Source organism: Vulpes lagopus, chromosome 4 (genome assembly GCF_018345385.1).
Source record: "Vulpes lagopus strain Blue_001 chromosome 4, ASM1834538v1, whole genome shotgun sequence".
NCBI lineage: Eukaryota > Metazoa > Chordata > Mammalia > Carnivora > Canidae > Vulpes > Vulpes lagopus.
The window spans coordinates 81,245,145-81,251,487 of NC_054827.1; the positions used below are offsets into that span (position 1 = coordinate 81,245,145).

Sequence of the window (6,343 nt, forward strand, 5' to 3'; positions counted from 1 at the left end):
TGGTACCTCCATTCATTTTTTTTTTTTTGGTACCTCCATTCAATGGAATATTGTACTGTCATTAAAATTTACAAAAGTATGATAAAACATTAGTATTACAATAGTGAAAAGCAGGTTGCCAAATAATGCTTGAAACAATATTGCAATTATGATACTGAAAAATGCTGTATGACAACGAAGCTGAAAGTTAGTAAAAGGAAGGAAATAACAAAGATCAGAGCTGAAATAAATGATATAGAGACTAAAAGGAAAACAGAAAAAATTAATGAAACTAAAAGGTGAATTCTTTTTTAGAAGATAAACAAAATTGATAAATCATTAACTAGATTCACTAAGAACAAAAGACAAACAACTCAAATAAATAAAAGTTGATTGAACTAGGAGGTATTATAACTGATACCACATAAATATAAAGAATCATAAGACACTACTGTGAAAAATTATACACCAGCAATTTGGACAACCTAGACAAATAGGTAAGTTCCTAGGAACACACAACCTACCAAAACTAAATTATGAATAGAAATTTAGAATAGACTGATTACTAGTAAGAGATTGAATCAGTAATCAGAAGCCTCCTAACAAGTGTAGAACACAAGTCTAGAACCAGATGGCTTCACTGGTGATTTCTACAAACATTTAAAGAAAAATGGACACCAATTCTTTTCAAACTCTTCCCAGAAAATAGAAGAAGAGAAGTAATCACTTCCAAACCCATTTTTTTTGGAGACAGGCCTTGACCTGATACCAGAATCACTCAAAAATGTCACAAGAAAGAAAAGAAAATTATGGACCAATATTTCTGATGAACATAGTTGCAAAAATCCTCAACAAAATATAAGCAAACTAAATTCAGCAATACATTAAAAAGACTATATGCCATGATCAAATGGCTTTTATTCCAGAGATGCAAGAATGGTTCAACATCTGTAAATCAATGTGATACACCACATTAACAAAATGAAGGATAAAAATCATATGACCATCTTAATGGATCTAGAAAAAGCAATTGACAAAATTCAATATCCCTTTATAATAAAAACTCTGAACAAAGGAGGTATACAGCAAATGTTCCTCACCATAATAAAGGTCGTATATGATAAACCTAAAGCTAGCATCATACTCAATGGTGAAAAAGTGAAAGGTTTTCCTTTAAGATCAGGAACAGGACAAATACTCTCGCTACTTGTATTTGACAAAGTACTGAAATCTTTGTCAAAGCAATTAGGCAAGAAATAAAAGGCATGAAAATTGGAAAAGAAGAAGTAAAACAATCACTATTTGTAGATGACATGATAGTATATATAGAAAATCCTAAACATTCCACCAAAAATCTATTAAAACTAATAAAACAAAGTCAGTAAAGTTGTAGAATACACAATCAATATACAAAAATCTGTTGTTTCTACAAACTAATAGCAACCTATTAAAAAGAGAAATTAAGAAAACAGTACCATTTGCAACTGTATCAAAAAAGGATAAAACATCTAGGAATAAATTTAACCAGGGAGGTGAAAGAACTGTACACTGGAATAACTACAAAACATTGATAAAAGAAAATGAAGATGACAAGAATAAATACAAAGGCACTCCATTCTTATGGATTGGAGGAATTAATACCGTTAAAAACATCCATACTACCCAAAGCAATTTAAGATTCAATACAATTGCTATCAAAATTCCAATGGTCTTTTTCACAGAAAGACAACCAACAATCCTTTTTGTCCACAAAAGACTCCAAATAGCTCAAACAATCTTGAGAAAGAACAACACTGGTGGCATCATGTTTCCTGACATAAAACTATATTTTAAAGCTATATGCAATTTAAACAACATGATTTTGGCATAAATGCAGACACATGGACCAGTGGAACACAGTAGAGAGTCCAGAAAAAAACCCATGCATTATATAGTCAACTAATATGTGACAAAGAAGCCAAGAATACAATCGGGAAAGGGCAATCTCTTTAGTAAATGATGCTGGGATAACTAGACAGCCACATGCAAAAGAATAAAGCTGGATCATGATCTTATACCACACACAAAAATTAACTTAAAATGGATGGAAGACTTGAACATAAGACCTGAAATCATAGAATTCCTAGATGAAAATATAGCTTTTTTAAAATTGGTTTTAGTGATGATTTTTTGGATTTTGACACCAAAAGCAAAGGCAACAGAAGCAGAAATAAACAAGTGGGATTACATCAAACTAAAAAGCTTCTGCATGACAAAGGAAACCATTAAAAGAATGAAAGGCAACCTGCTGAGTGGGAGAAAATATTTTTAGATCATATGTCTGATAAAAGGTTAATATTCAAAATAGATAAAGAACTCATATAACTCCATAGCAAAAAACAATCCATTAAAAAATAGAAGATCTGAGTACTTATTTTTCCAAAGAAGACCTGCACATGGACCACAAGTACATGAAAAAACGCTCAACATTACTCATCATCAGTAAATGCAAATCAAAACCACACTGAGATACTATCTCATACCTGTTAGAATGGCCACTACTCAAAAGACAAGCAATAGCAAGTGTTGATGAGGCTATGGAGAAAAAGGGAAGCCTGTACACTGTTGGTAGGAGTATAAATTGGTGCAGCCACTATAGAAAACAGTATTGAGGTTTCTGAAAAATTTAAAAATAGAACTGTTATATGATCCAGCAATTCTACTTCTAGATATTTATTCAAAGAATATGAAAACACACACACACACAAAAAAAAAGAATATGAAAACACTAACTCACAAAGGTATATGCACCCCTGTGCTCATTGCAGCATTATTTACAATAGCCAACACATAGAAGCCACGTAAGTGTCCATTGATGGATAAGTGAATAAAGAAATGTATATATTTATATGGTGTGTTTGTGTGTATAAACATATATATATATTCCATCCTACGTGTGTGTATATGTTATATATATAATATATATATAATATATAATGGAATATCATTCGGTCATAGAAAAGAATGAAATCTTGCCATTAGTGACAACATGGATGGACCTTGAGGACATTATGCTAAGTGAAATAAATCAAACAGAGAAAGACAACCATGATCTCACATATATGTAGAAACTAAAACCATAAAACAAAACCAAAGATACAGAGAAAAATCGGTGGTTCTCAGAGGCAGAGGTGGGGGGTGGGGCAAAATGGGTAAAGGTAGTCAAAAGGTACAAATTTCCAGGTATAAAATAAATAGGTTCTGGGCATGTAATATACATCAAGGTGACTCAAGTTAAGAAGGCTGTATTGCATATTTGAAAATTGCTATGAGATCTTAAAAGTTCTCCTCACAAGGAAAAAAAAAATATTTGTAACAGATCTTAGGAGTTCTCATCACAAGGAAAAAAAAATGTGTAACTCTGTGGCAATGGATTTTTAAAAATTTTTTTTAAGAATTTATTTATTATAGTCACACACAGAGAGAGAGAGGCAGAGACACAGGCAGAGGGAGAAGCAGGCCCCGTGCACCGGGAGCCCAACGTGGGACTTGATCCCGGGTCTCCAGGATCGCGCCCTGGGCCAGAGGCAGGCACCAAACCGCTGCACCACCCAGGGATCCCTGTGGCAATGGATGTTAACTAGACTTAATGTGGCAATCATTTCACAATATACACAAATGTCAAACCATTATATTGTACACCTGAAACTAATGTGATGTCACGTGTCAATAGATATCTCAATTTAAAAATACCCAAAATAGGGGATGCCTGGGTGGCTCAGTGGTTTAGCGCCTGCCTTCAGCCCAGGGCATGATCCTGGAGTCCCTGGATCGAGTCCCACATCGGGCTCCCTGCATGGAGCCTGCTTCTCCCTCTACCTGTGTCTCTGCCTCTCTCTCTCTCTGTCTCTCATGAATAAATAAATAAAATCTTTAAAAAAAAACCGAAATATGCTGAAAAAAAACTAAAAATTCTTCAAAACATTAATGGTAACTATTACTTAATGTTGAACTAAAAAGATTTTTGTTTACCTTTTCCAAATTATACATACTATTTTTATAATTGGAAATTTATTAACTTCCCAAGTAATCCCATTGGTCTTGGCATTTTCTCAAAGTTCTAGAGGCATAGCAAGTAGTTATTATTGCCAATAGACATGTCTCTCCACTGAAAAGTGATTTTTAGAAGATACCACTATGTTCCCATTTCTTCAGTTTATTTCAAGTTAAAATAGCATTTACTTGTGTGGATACCTCTTGGTTTTATGGAGGGTGCTCTACTTCATGAAAACAGCACTGGCCCTTATCCTAAATTACCTAAGCCATTAAGAAAACCCCTTAAAATGCACCTTCAATACATCTTGGCAACTTGCTAAAATGACATGCGAAAAAAGGAAAAATTGGTGATGGGCTACAATGTATATTTCCTATCCTAGCCTTTCTTCTATGTCTGGTAATAAAAATGAAAAAGTCACGTTTCCATCCCAGAAAGCAATAATAGAGAGTCTGCCTTTTTTTTTTTTTTTTTTTTTTTTTTAAGAAGAGAGTCTGCCTTGAGTAGGTTCATGACTCTGTGTATATGCCAATTGCCCCATCTTTCCTATGTCTCGTATTTATTCTACTGTTCGTTCCTGATCTTCTGGGTGATTCTTATTTGTAAGGCACAAATATGTGCTCTTAATTTAATTCCTTGCTCTTATTTTCATATTTAGTTTCAAATGGCATAGTCCTTATTTCAGTCAAGAATGTTTAACTATATCCTCTGGGAATAGGTTCATGTTTGCTCTTTCAGCAGTCCTAGGGACATTTTTTAGCAAGTTAAATGACTTGCTAAAAACAAACAAACAAACAAACAAACAAACAAAAAAAGCCATTCTTTTCAGAATCATTTTGAATGATCATTTCTAAAGGGAGTATCTTCTTTTAGTCTGGAATCACTGACAAAGAGATGCTCCCCTGTTTCTAGTCCTTTTGAACACCAAACATAAGGAGCAAATAAATCCAATTCTTAGTTATCTGAGGATCTTTTGGATTTATAGGAACAAAACGATGGAAAGAAATACTTTAATGCTTTAATGGTGCTTCTATTCCCCTCCTAAGCTTTAACTTTGGCCATTTGCTTCTCTAAACCTGCTGCAATGTCTGCATACTGCTGAAACAAAACCCGTAGGTCAGTGTAAACACTATAGCACTACTGGCTTTTTTACTGGTGATTAGAATTGGAATATTTTCAAATTATCAATTTGGTCTATGTTTACCACTTAAAGAGAGATTTGGAATTGAAACAAGATGTTAACTAACATGCCCTCCTTGGAATATGCTGGGTGTCCCATACCTGACAGGTTCGGCACATTCCCACTTCTTTTTCTTTTGATGTCACTGGCCTGCCAGTGAGTAACACCCATATAAGCAGAAAGATTAAAGTATGTACTATTTTGGGATTCTCCAAAAATAAACAACCTACAAAAATACAATCTAAAAGCATAATGTTTTGGGGACCTCTGCCACCACCACTGCTGCCACCCCCACTGCACCACGGCGCCTTGCCCCAGCATCTTCTTTCCTGTTTGAGAGCAGGGCAAGACCATGTGCGCGCTGCCGGAGACTAGGGCCAGAGCTGAAAGGAGGGAGTGGTGACCATGGAGACCTGGCTGCAGGGCTCACTCGAGACCTCCTGTCTGTATGGGCAGCTTCCCAAGTTCCAAGATGGAGACCTTACCCTATACCAGTCTAACACCATTCTGCGACACCTGGGCCTCTCCGTGGGGCTGTATGGGAAGGACCAGCACGAGGTGGCCCTGAATGTGCTAAATGGTGGTGTGGAGAACCTCTGCTGCAAATACATCATCCTCATCTACACCAACTCTGAGGCAGGCAAGGAGGAGTAGGTGAAGGCATTATGAGGGCACCTGAAGTCTTGTGAGATCCTGCTGTCCCAGAACTAGGGGCCTTCAACTTAAGCAACCAGATCTCCTTCACAGACAACAACCTGCTGGACTTACTGCTGATTCACCAGGTCCTGGCCCACGGCTGCCTGGACTCCTTCCCCCTGCTCTTGGCCTAGTTGGTGCACGTCAATACCTGGCCCAAGCTCAGGCCTTCCTGGCTTCTCCCCAGACGTGAACCTCCCTATCAACAGCAACCAGAAGCAGTGAAAGCTTGAGGCACCCTTGGCAGGAGGCGGGGGCTGCCTGCCTTCCTTTTCCCAGGACCAATAAAATTTCTAAGAGAGGAAAAAATAATAATCATCAAAAGTAAGAGCATAGTGTTCTTCTCAAAGAAAATTTACTATAAATATAAAGGAAGGGAAAAGAAATGTTGGAAAATATCAGGAAGGGAGACAGAACATAAAGACTCCTAACTCTGGGAAACGAACTAGGGGTGA

At 36.5% G+C, this 6,343-nt stretch overlaps 1 pseudogene; it reads left to right on the forward strand.

Annotated features, from left to right (window-relative positions):
* The first annotated feature begins 960 nt into the window (after positions 1-960).
* Positions 961-6,113, forward strand: LOC121488806 (annotated as a pseudogene).
* The last annotated feature ends 230 nt before the right edge of the window (positions 6,114-6,343 follow it).